This window comes from Mustelus asterias, chromosome 20 (genome assembly GCF_964213995.1).
Source record: "Mustelus asterias chromosome 20, sMusAst1.hap1.1, whole genome shotgun sequence".
Classification (NCBI taxonomy): Eukaryota; Metazoa; Chordata; class Chondrichthyes; order Carcharhiniformes; family Triakidae; genus Mustelus; species Mustelus asterias.
The window spans coordinates 24146353-24158633 of NC_135820.1; the positions used below are offsets into that span (position 1 = coordinate 24146353).

The 12281-nt window shown below is 73.2% G+C and overlaps 1 protein-coding gene across 1 annotated transcript in view; it reads right to left on the bottom strand.

The window, feature by feature from the left end:
• vapb (VAMP (vesicle-associated membrane protein)-associated protein B and C) overlaps positions 1-12281 on the bottom strand; it is an 85257-nt gene that overhangs the window by 33691 nt on the left and 39285 nt on the right. The gene's annotated exons all lie outside the window — the stretch shown is intronic.

Sequence of the window (12281 nt, forward strand, 5' to 3'; positions counted from 1 at the left end):
GTGGGTGACGTGATGGGTGAGTGGATCGGTGCGTGGGTGGGTGACGTGATGGGCGAGTGGGTGGGTGCGTGGGTGACGTGATGGGTTGGTGGGTGGGGTATGTGATGGGTGAGTGGGTGGGGGTCGTGATGAGTGGGTGGGTGAGTGGGTGGGGGACGTAATGGGTGAGCGTGGGGTCGTGATGGGTGGGTGGGTCTGTGGGGGGTCGTGATGGGCGGGTGGGTCGGTGAGGGGTCGTGATGGGTGGGTGATGTTCGTGATGGGTGGGCGAGCGCGGGACGGGGCGGGTGGGCGGGCGCGGGACGGGGCGGGTGGGCGGGCGCGGGACGGGGCGGGTGGGCGGGCGCGGGGCGGGTGGGCGGGCGCGGGACGGGGCGGGTGGGCGGGCGCGGGACGGGGCGGGTGGGCGGGCGCGGGACGGGGCGGGTGCGGGACGGGGAGGGTGGGCGGGCGCGGGACGGGGCGGGTGGGCGGGCGCGGGGCGGGTGGGCGGGCGCGGGATGGGGCGGGTGGGCGGGCGCGGGTGGGCGGGCGTGGGACGGGGCGGGTGGGCGGGCGAGGGACGGGGCCGTTGGGCGGGCGCGGGACGGCGGGCGCGGGACGGTGCGGGTAGGCGGGCGCGCGATGGGTGGGCGGGCGCGGGCGCAGGACGGGGCGGGCGGGGGATGGGGCGGGCGGGGGATGGGGCGGGCGGGCGCGCGACGGGCCGGGCGGGCGCGGGACGGGGCGGGGGACTGCGTGGGTGGGCCGGCGCGGGACGGGGCCGGGCGCGGGACGGGGCGGGCGCGGGACGGGGGGCGGCGGCGGGCGCGGACGGGACGGAGCGGGCGGGCGGGCGCGGGACGGGCGGGCGGGCGCGGGACGGGCGGGCGGGCGCGGGACGGGACGGAGCGGGCGGGCGGGCGTGGGACGGGGCGGGCGGGCGGGCGCGGGACGGGGCGGGCGGGCGCGGGACGGGGCGGGCGGGCGCGGGGCAGGCGGGCGCGGGACGGGGCGGGCGGGCACGGGGCGGGCGGGCACGGGGCGGGCGACGGACGGGGCGGGCGGGCGCGGGACGGGGCGGGCGGGCGCGGGACGGGGCGGGCGGGCGCGGGACAGGGCGGGCGGGCGCGAGACGGGCGGGCGCGGGACGGGACGTGGCACGGGAAGGGGGGCGGGCGCGGGACGGGGCGGGCGGGTGGGCGCGGGACGGGCGCGGGACGGGGCGGGCGGGCGCGGGGCGGGCGGGGGGGGACGGGGCGGGCGGGCGCGGGACAGGGGGGGGGGGGACGGGGCGGGCGGGGGACGGGGCGGGCGGGGGACGGGGCGGGCGGGCGGGGGACGGGGCGGGCGGGGGACGGACGGGGCGGGCGGGCGGGCGAGGGACGGGGCGGGCGCGGGACGGGGCAGGCGGGCGGGCGCGGGACGGCGGGCGCGGGACGGGGCGGGACGGGGCGGGCGGGCGCGGGACGGGGCGGGCGGGCGGGCGCGGGACGGGGCGGGCGGGCGCGGGACGGGGCGGGCGGGCGGGCGGGCGGGCGCGGGACGGGGCGGGCGCGCGCGGGACGGGGCGGGACAGGGCGGGCGGGCGCGGGGCGGGCGCGGGACGGGGCGGGCGGGCGCGGGACGGGGCGGGCGGGCGCGGGACGGGGCGGGCGCGGGACGGGGCAGGCGGGCGGGCGGGGGACGGGGCGGGCGGGCGGGGGACGGGCGGGCGCGGGACGGGGCGGGCGGTCGGGGGACGGGGCGGGCCGGCGGGCGGGGGACGGCCTGGGCCGGCGGGCGGGGACGGCGGGCGGGGGACGGCCTGGGCCGGCGGGCGGGGGACGGCCTGGGCCGGCGGGCGGGGGACGTGGTGGGTGGGTGGGCGGGTGAGTGTGGGACGTGGTGGGTGGGTGGGCGGGTGAGTGTGGGACGTGGTGGGTGGGTGGGTGGGTGGGTCGGTGTCGGACGTGGGGTGGGTGGGTGGGTGTGGGACGTGGTGGGTGGGTGGGTGGGTCGGTGTCGGACGTGGTGGTGGGTGGGTGTGGGACGTGGTGGGTGGGTGTGGGACGTGGTGGGTGGGTGTGGGACGTGGTGGGTGGGTGTGGGACGTGGTGGGTGGGTGGGTGTGGGACGTGGTGGGTGGGTGTGGGACGTGGTGGGTGGGTGTGGGACATGGTGGGTGGGTGTGGGACGTGGTGGGTGTGGGACGTGGTGGGTGGGTGTGGGACATGGTGGGTGGGTGTGGGACGTGGTGGGTGTGGGACGTGGTGGGTGTGGGACGTGGTGGGTGTGGGACGTGGTGGGTGGGTGGGTGGGACGTGGTGGGTGGGTGTGGGTGACGTGGTGTTTGGGTGCGTGTGGGACGTGGTGGATGGGTGTGGGACGTGGTGGGTGGGTGGGTGTGGGACGTGGTGGGTGGGTGTGGGACGTGGTGGGTGGGTGTGGGACGTGGTGGGTGTGGGACGTGGTGGGTGTGGGACGTGGTGGGTGTGGGATGTGGTGGGTGTGGGACGTGGTGGGTGTGGGACGTGGGACGTGGTGGGTGGGTGTGGGTGACGTGAAGGCCGGGTGGGTGGGGGACGTGGTGGGTGGGTGGGACGTGGCGGTGGGTGGGGGACCTGGTGGGCGGGGGACGTGGGACGTGGTGGGCGGGTGGGTGGGGGACGTGATCGGCGGGTGGGTGGGGGACGTGGGATGTGATGGGCGGGTGGGTGGGAGACGTGATCGGCGGGTGGGTGCGGGACGTGGTGGGTGGGTGGGGACGTGGTGGGGGGACGTGGTCGGAGGACGTGGTGGGTGGGGGACGTGATGGGTGGTTGGGTGGGTGTGGGACGTGGTGGATGGGTGGGTGAGGGACGTGGTGGGTGGGTGTGGGACGTGATGGGTGGGTGTGGGACGTGGTGGGTGGGTGGGTGGGTGTGGGACGTGGTGGTGGGTGGGTGTGGGACGTGGTGGGTGGGTGGGTGTGGGACGTGGTGGGTGGGTGGGTGTGGGACGTGGTGGGTGGGTGGGTGTGGGACGTGGTGGGTGGGTGGGTGTGGGACGTGGTGGGTGGGTGGGTGTGGGACGTGGTGGGTGGGTGGGTGTGGGACGTGGTGGGTGGGTGGGTGTGGGACGTGGTGGGTGTGGGACGTGGTGGGTGGGTGGGTGAGGGACGTGGTGAATGGGTGGGTGGGTGTGGGACGTGGTGGATGGGTGGGTGGGTGTGGGACGTGCTGGATGGGTGGGTGTGGGACGTGATGGGCGGGTGGGTGCGGGACGTGATGGGCGGGTGGGTGCGGGACGTGATGGGCGGGTGGGTGGGGGACGTGATGGGCGGGTGGGTGGGGGACGTTGTGGGTGGTTGGGTGGGGGACGTGGGACGTGGTGGGTGGGTGGGTGGGGGACGTGGGACGTGATCGGCGGGTGGGTGGAGTACGTGGTGGGACGTGGTCGGTGGACGTGGTGGGTGGATGGGTGGAGGACGTGGTGTGTGGGTGGGCGGTGGACGCGGTGGGTGGGTGGGTGGGGGACGTGATGGGTGGCTGGGTGGGTGGGTGTGGGACGTGGTGGGTGGGTGGGTGTGGGACGTGGTGGGTGGGTGGGTGTGGGACGTGGTGGGTGGGTGGGTGTGGGACGTGGTGGGTGGGTGGGTGTGGGACGTGGTGGGTGGGTGGGTGTGGGACGCGGTGGGTGTGTGGGTGGGGGACGTGATGGGTGGGGGACGTGATGGGTGGCTGGGTGGGTGGGTGTGGGACGTGGTGGGTGTGTGGGTGTGGGACGTGGTGGGTGTGTGGGTGTGGGACGTGGTGGGTGGGTGGGTGTGGGACGTGGTGGATGGGTGGGTGTGGGACGTGGTGGATGGGTGGGTGGGTGTGGGACGTGGTGGATGGGTGGGTGTGGGACGTGGTGGATGGGTGGGTGGGTGTGGGACGTGGTGGGTGGGTGTGGGACTGGGTGGGTGGGTGTGGGACTGGGTGGGTGGGTGTGGGACTGGGTGGGTGGGTGTGGGACTGGGTGGGTGGGTGTGGGACTGGGTGGGTGGGTGGGTGGGTGTGGGACGTGGGTGGTGGGTGGGTGTGGGACGTGGTGGGTGGGTGGGTGTGGGACGTGGTGGGTGGGTGTGGGAAGTGGTGGATGGCTGGGTGGGTGTGGGACGTGGTGGGTGGGTGGGTGTGGGACGTGGTGGGCGGGGACGTTGTGGGTGGGTGGGTGTGGGACGTTGTGGATGGGTGGGTGGGTGGATGTGGGACGTGGGTGGGGTGGGTGGGTGGAGAGTGGTGGTGGGTGGGTGTGGGACGTTGTGGATGGGTGGATGTGGGACGTGGTGGGCGGGTGGGTGGGGGACGTGGTGGGTGGGTGGGTGTGGGACGTTGTGGATGGGTGGGTGGGTGGATGTGGGACGTGGTGGGTGGGTGGGTGGATGTGGGACGTGGTTGATGGGTGGGTGGATGTGGGACGTTGTGGGTGGGTGGGTGGATGTGGGACGTGGTTGATGGGTGGGTGGATGTGGGACGTGGTTGATGGGTGGGTGGATGTGGGACGTGGTTGATGGGTGGGTGGGTGGGACGTGGTGGATGGGTGGGTGGGTGTGGGACGTGGTGGATGGGTGGGTGGGTGTGGGACGTGCCGGATGGGTGTGTGTGGGACGTGCTGGATGGGTGTGTGTGTGACGTGATGGGTGGGTGGGTGGGTGGGTGTGGGACGTGGTGGGTGTGGGACGTGGTGGGTGTGGGACGTGGTGGGTGTGGGACGTGTGGGTGTGGGGACGTGGTGGGTGTGGGACGTGGTGGGTGTGGGACGTGGTGGGTGTGGGACGTGGTGGGTGTGGGACGTGGTGGGTGTGGACGTGGTGGGTGTGGGACGTGGTGGGTGGGTGGGTGTGGGACGTGGTGGGTTGGTGGGTGTGTGACGTGGTGTGTGGGTGTGTGACGTGGTGGGTGGGTGACGTGGTGGGTGGGTGACGTGGTGGGTGGGTGTGGGACGTGGTGGGTGGGTGTGGGACGTGGTGGGTGGGTGACGTGGTGTGTGGGTGTGGGACGTGGTGGGTGGGTGACGTGGTGGGTGGGTGTGGTACGTGGTGGGTGGGTGGGTGTGGGACGTGGTGGGTGGGTGACGTGGTGGGTGGGTGACGTGGTGGTGGGTGTGGGACGTGGTGGGTGGGTGACGTGGTGTGTGGGTGTGGGACGTGGTGGGTGGGTGACGTGGTGGGTGGGTGTGGGACGTGGTGGGTGGGTGGGTGTGGGACAGTGTGTGTGGGTGTGGGACGTGGTGGGTGGGTGACGTGGTGTGTGGGTGTGGGACGTGGTGGGTGGGTGACGTGGTGTGTGGGTGTGGTGGGTGGGTGACGTGGTGGGTGGGTGTGGTACGTGGTGGGTGGGTGTGGGACGTGTGGTGGGTGGGTGTGGGACGTGGTGGGTGGGTGGGTGTGGGACGTGGCGGGTGGGTGGGTGGGTGTGGGACGTGGCGGGTGGGTGGGTGGGTGTGGGACGTGGTGGGTGGGTGGGTGGGTGTGGGACGTGGTGGGTGGGTGGGTGGGTGTGGGACGTGGCGGGTGGGTGGGGTGTGGGACGTGGCGGGTGGGTGGGTGTGGGACGTGGTGGGTGGGTGGGTGTGGGACGTGGTGGGTGGGTGGGTATGGGACGTGGTGGGTGGGTGGGTGGGTGGGTGTGGGACGTGATGGGTGGGTGAGTGCGGCACGTGGGTGTGGGACGTGGTGGGTGGGTGGGTGTGGGACGTGGTGGGTGGGTGGGTGTGGGACGTGGTGGGTGGGTGGGTGTGGGACGTGGTGGGTGGGTGGGTGTGGGACGTGGTGGGTGGGTTGGTGTGGGACGTGGTGGGTGGGTGGGTGTGGGACGTGGTGGGTGGGTGAGTGGGTGTGGGACGTGGTGGGTGGGTGGGTGGGTGTGGGACGTGGTGGGTGTGGGACGTGGCGAGTGGCTGGGTGGGTGTGGGATGTAATGGGTGGGTGGGTGTGGGACGTGGTGGGTGGGTGGGTGGGTGTGGGACGTGGTGGGTGGGTGGGTGGGTGTGGGACGTGGTGGGTGGGTGGGGGAGGGACGTGGGACGGGGTGGGCGACGTGATGGGCGGGTGGGTGCGGGACGTGGTGGGCGGGTGGGTGCGGGACGTGGTGGGCGGGTGGGTGCAGGACGTGGTGGGCGGGTGGGTGCAGGACGTGATGGGCGTGTGGGTGCAGGACGTGATGGGCGGGTGGGTGCAGGACGTGATGGGCGGGTGGGTGCAGGACGTGATGGGCGGGTGGGTGGGGGACGTGGTGGGTGGGTGGGGGACGTGGTGGGTGGGTGATGGGGGACGTGATGGGTGGGTGGGTGGGGGACGTGATGGGCGGGTGGGTGGGGGTCGTGATGGGCGGGTGGGTGCGGGTCGTGATGGGCGGGTGGGTGCGGGACGTGATGCGTGGGTGGGTGGGGACGAGGTGTGTGGGTGGGTGGGGGACGTGGGACGTGGTGGGTGGGGGACGTGATGGGCGGGTGGGTGCGCGTCGTGATGGGCGGGTGGGTGCGGGACGTGATGCGTGGGTGGGTGGGGGACGAGGTGTGTGGGTGGGTGGAGGACGTGGTGGGTGGGAGACGTGATCGGCGGGTGGGTGGGGGACGTGGTGGGTGGGTGACGTGGTGGGCGGGTGGGTGGGGGACGTGGTGTGTGGGTGGGTGGGGGACGTGATGGGTGGGGGACGTGATGGGGGGCTGGGCAGGTGGGTGTGTGTGGGACGTGGTGGACGTGGGACGTGCTGGATGGGTGGGTGTGGTGGCGTGGGACGTGGTGGATGGGTGGGTGTGGGACGTGGTGGGTGGGTGGGTGTGGGACGTGGTGGTTGGGTGGGGGGGTGTGGGACGTGGTGGGTGGGTGGGTGTGGCACGTGGTGGGTGGGTGAGTGTGGGACGTGGTGGGTGGGTGGGTGTGGGACGTGGTGGGTGGGTGGGTGTGGGACGTGGTGGCTGGGTGGGTGGTTGTGGGACGTGGTGGGTGGGTGGGTGGTTGTGGGACGTGGTGGGTGGGTGGGTGGTTGTGGGACGTGGTGGGTGGGTGGGTGTGTGACGTGGTGGGTGGGTGGGTGTGTGACGTGGTGGGTGTGTGACGTGGTGGGTGTGTGACGTGGTGGGTGTGTGACGTGGTGGGTGTGTGACGTGGTGGGTGTGTGACGTGGTGGGTGTGTGACGTGGTGGGTGTGTGACGTGGTGGGTGTGGGACGTGGTGGGTGTGGGACGTGGTGGGTGTGGGACGTGGTGGGTGTGGGACGTGGTGGGTGTGGGACGTGGTGGGTGTGGGACGTGGTGGGTGTGGGACGTGGTGGGTGTGGGACGTGGTGGGTGTGGGACGTGGTGGGTGTGGGACGTGGTGGGTGTGGGACGTGGTGGGTGTGGGACGTGGTGGGTGTGGGACGTGGTGGGTGTGGGACGTGGTGGGTGTGGGACGTGGTGGGTGTGGGACGTGGTGGGTGTGGGACGTGGTGGGTGTGGGACGTGGTGGGTGTGGGACGTGGTGGGTGTGGGACGTGGTGGGTGTGGGACGTGGTGGGTGTGGGACGTGGTGGGTGTGGGACGTGGTGGGTGTGGGACGTGGTGGGTGGGTGTGGGACGTGGTGGGTGGGTGTGGGACGTGGTGGGTGGGTGTGGGACGTGGTGGGTGGGTGTGGGACGTGGTGGGTGGGTGTGGGACGTGGTGGGTGGGTGTGGGACGTGGTGGGTGGGTGTGGACGTGGTGGGTGGGTGTGGGACGTGGTGGGTGGGTGTGGGACGTGGTGGGTGGGTGTGGGACGTGGTGGGTGGGTGTGGGACGTGGTGGGTGGGTGTGGGACGTGGTGGGTGGGTGTGGGACGTGGTGGGTGGGTGTGGGACGTGGTGGGTGGGTGTGGGACGTGGTGGGTGGGTGTGGGACGTGGTGGGTGGGTGTGGGACGTGGTGGGTGTGGGACGTGGTGGGTGTGGGACGTGGTGGGTGTGGGACGTGGTGGGTGTGGGACGTGGTGGGTGGGTGTGGGACGTGGTGGGTGGGTGTGGGACGCGGTGGGTGTGGGACGTGGTGGGTGTGGGACGTGGTGGGTGTGGGACGTGGTGGGTGGGTGTGGGACGTGGTGGGTGTGGGACGTGGTGGGTGTGGGACGTGGTGGGTGTGGGACGTGGTGGGTGTGGGACGTGGTGGGTGTGGGACGTGGTGGGTGTGGGACGTGGTGGGTGTGGGACGTGGTGGGTGTGGGACGTGGTGGGTGTGGGACGTGGTGGGTGTGGGACGTGGTGGGTGTGGGACGTGGTGGGTGTGGGACGTGGTGGGTGTGGGACGTGGTGGGTGTGGGACGTGGTGGGTGTGGGACGTGGTGGGTGTGGGACGTGGTGGGTGTGGGACGTGGTGGGTGTGGGACGTGGTGGGTGTGGGACGTGGTGGGTGTGGGACGTGGTGGGTGTGGGACGTGGTGGGTGGGTGTGGGACGCGGTGGGTGTGGGACGTGGTGGGTGTGGGACGCGGTGGGTGTGGGACGTGGTGGGTGTGGGACGTGGTGGGTGGGTGTGGGACGTGGTGGGTGGGTGTGGGACGTGGTGGGTGGGTGTGGGACGTGGTGGGTGGGTGTGGGACGTGGTGGGTGTGGGACGTGGTGGGTGTGGGACGTGGTGGGTGTGGGACGTGGTGGGTGTGGGACGTGGTGGGTGTGGGACGTGGTGGGTGTGGGACGTGGTGGGTGTGGGACGTGGTGGGTGTGGGACGTGGTGGGTGTGGGACGTGGTGGGTGTGGGACGTGGTGGGTGTGGGACGTGGTGGGTGTGGGACGTGGTGGGTGTGGGACGTGGTGGGTGTGGGACGTGGTGGGTGGGTGTGGGACGCGGTGGGTGTGGGACGTGGTGGGTGTGGGACGTGGTGGGTGGGTGGGTGTGTGACGTGGTGTGTGGGTGTGTGACGTGGTGTGTGGGTGTGTGACGTGGTGGGTGTGTGACGTGGTGGGTGGGTGACGTGGTGGGTGGGTGTGGGACGTGGTGGGTGGGTGACGTGGTGGGTGGGTGTGGGACGTGGTGGGTGGGTGTGGACGTGGTGGGTGGGTGTGGGACGTGGTGGGTGGGTGTGGGACGTGGTGGGTGGGTGTGGGACGTGGTGGGTGGGTGTGGGACGTGGTGGGTGGGTGTGGGACGTGGTGGGTGGGTGTGGGACGTGGTGGGTGGGTGTGGGACGTGGTGGGTGGGTGTGGGACGTGGTGGGTGGGTGGGTGTGGGACAGTGTGTGTGGGTGTGGGACGTGGTGGTGGGTGGGTGTGGGACGTGGTGGTTGGGTGTGGGACGTGGTGGGTGGGTGGGTGTGGGACAGTGTGTGTGGGTGTGGGACGTGGTGGTGGGTGGGTGTGGGACGTGGTGGGTGGGTGGGTGGGTGTGGGACAGTGTGTGTGGGTGTGGGACGTGGTGGGTGGGTGGTGTGGGACGTGGTGGGTGGGTGTGTGGGTGGGTGTGGGACGTGGTGGGGTGGTTGGGTGGGTGGGTGTGGGACGTGGTGGGTGGGTGGGTGTGGCACGTGGTGGGTGGGTGGGTGTGGGACGTGGTGGGTGGGTGGGTGTGGGACGTGGTGGCTGGGTGGGTGGTTGTGGGACGTGGTGGGTGGGTGGGTGTGGGACGTGGTGGGTGTGGGACGTGGTGGGTGTGTGACGCGGTGGGTGTGTGACGCGGTGGGTGTGTGACGCGGTGGGTGTGTGACGCGGTGGGTGTGGGACGCGGTGGGTGTGGGACGCGGTGGGTGTGGGACGCGGTGGGTGTGGACGCGGTGGGTGTGGGACGCGGTGGGTGTGGGACGCGGTGGGTGTGGGACGCGGTGGGTGTGGGACGCGGTGGGTGTGGGACGCGGTGGGTGTGGGACGCGGTGGGTGTGGGACGCGGTGGGTGTGGGACGCGGTGGGTGTGGGACGCGGTGGGTGTGGGACGCGGTGGGTGTGGGACGCGGTGGGTGTGGGACGCGGTGGGTGTGGGACGCGGTGGGTGTGGGACGCGGTGGGTGTGGGACGCGGTGGGTGTGGGACGCGGTGGGTGTGGGACGCGGTGGGTGTGGGACGCGGTGGGTGTGGGACGCGGTGGGTGTGGGACGCGGTGGGTGTGGGACGCGGTGGGTGTGGGACGCGGTGGGTGTGGGACGCGGTGGGTGTGGGACGCGGTGGGTGTGGGACGCGGTGGGTGTGGGACGCGGTGGGTGTGGGACGCGGTGGGTGTGGGACGCGGTGGGTGTGGGACGCGGTGGGTGTGGGACGCGGTGGGTGTGGGACGCGGTGGGTGTGGGACGCGGTGGGTGTGGGACGCGGTGGGTGTGGGACGCGGTGGGTGTGGGACGCGGTGGGTGTGGGACGCGGTGGGTGTGGGACGCGGTGGGTGTGGGACGCGGTGGGTGTGGGACGCGGTGGGTGTGGGACGCGGTGGGTGTGGGACGCGGTGGGTGTGGGACGCGGTGGGTGTGGGACGCGGTGGGTGTGGGACGCGGTGGGTGTGGGACGCGGTGGGTGTGGGACGCGGTGGGTGTGGGACGCGGTGGGTGTGGGACGCGGTGGGTGTGGGACGCGGTGGGTGTGGGACGCGGTGGGTGTGGGACGCGGTGGGTGTGGGACGCGGTGGGTGTGGGACGCGGTGGGTGTGGGACGCGGTGGGTGTGGGACGCGGTGGGTGTGGGACGCGGTGGGTGTGGGACGCGGTGGGTGTGGGACGCGGTGGGTGTGGGACGCGGTGGGTGTGGGACGCGGTGGGTGTGGGACGCGGTGGGTGTGGGACGCGGTGGGTGTGGGACGCGGTGGGTGTGGGACGCGGTGGGTGTGGGACGCGGTGGGTGTGGGACGCGGTGGGTGTGGGACGCGGTGGGTGTGGGACGCGGTGGGTGTGGGACGCGGTGGGTGTGGGACGCGGTGGGTGTGGGACGCGGTGGGTGTGGGACGCGGTGGGTGTGGGACGCGGTGGGTGTGGGACGCGGTGGGTGTGGGACGCGGTGGGTGTGGGACGCGGTGGGTGTGGGACGCGGTGGGTGTGGGACGCGGTGGGTGTGGGACGCGGTGGGTGTGGGACGCGGTGGGTGTGGGACGCGGTGGGTGTGGGACGCGGTGGGTGTGGGACGCGGTGGGTGTGGGACGCGGTGGGTGTGGGACGCGGTGGGTGTGGGACGCGGTGGGTGTGGGACGCGGTGGGTGTGGGACGCGGTGGGTGTGGGACGCGGTGGGTGTGGGACGCGGTGGGTGTGGGACGCGGTGGGTGTGGGACGCGGTGGGTGTGGGACGCGGTGGGTGTGGGACGCGGTGGGTGTGGGACGCGGTGGGTGTGGGACGCGGTGGGTGTGGGACGCGGTGGGTGTGGGACGCGGTGGGTGTGGGACGCGGTGGGTGTGGGACGCGGTGGGTGTGGGACGCGGTGGGTGTGGGACGCGGTGGGTGTGGGACGCGGTGGGTGTGGGACGCGGTGGGTGTGGGACGCGGTGGGTGTGGGACGCGGTGGGTGTGGGACGCGGTGGGTGTGGGACGCGGTGGGTGTGGGACGCGGTGGGTGTGGGACGCGGTGGGTGTGGGACGCGGTGGGTGTGGGACGCGGTGGGTGTGGGACGCGGTGGGTGTGGGACGCGGTGGGTGTGGGACGCGGTGGGTGTGGGACGCGGTGGGTGTGGGACGCGGTGGGTGTGGGACGCGGTGGGTGTGGGACGCGGTGGGTGTGGGACGCGGTGGGTGTGGGACGCGGTGGGTGTGGGACGCGGTGGGTGTGGGACGCGGTGGGTGTGGGACGCGGTGGGTGTGGGACGCGGTGGGTGTGGGACGTGGTGGGTGGGTGTGGGACGTGGTGGGTGGGTGTGGGACGTGGTGGGTGGGTGTGTGACGTGGTGGGTGGGTGTGTGACGTGGTGGGTGGGTGTGTGACGTGGTGGGTGGGTGACGTGGTGGGTGGGTGTGGTACGTGGTGGGTGGGTGTGGGACGTGGTGGGTGGGTGTGGGACGTGGTGGGTGGGTGTGGGACGTGGTGGGTGGGTGTGGGACGTGGTGGGTGGGTGTGGGACGTGGTGGGTGGGTGTGGGACGTGGTGGGTGGGTGTGGGACGTGGTGGGTGGGTGTGGGACGTGGTGGGTGTGGGACGTGGTGGGTGGGTGTGGGACGTGGTGGGTGGGTGTGGGACGTGGTGGGTGTGGGACGTGGTGGGTGTGGGACGTGGTGGGTGGGGGACGTGGTGGGTGGGGGACGTGGTGGGTGGGGGACGTGGTGGGTGGGGGACGTGGTGGGTGGGGGACGTGGTGGGTGGGGGACGTGGTGGGTGGGGGACGTGGTGGGTGGGGGACGTGGTGGGTGGGGGACGTGGTGGGTGGGGGACGTGGTGGGTGGGGGACGTGGTG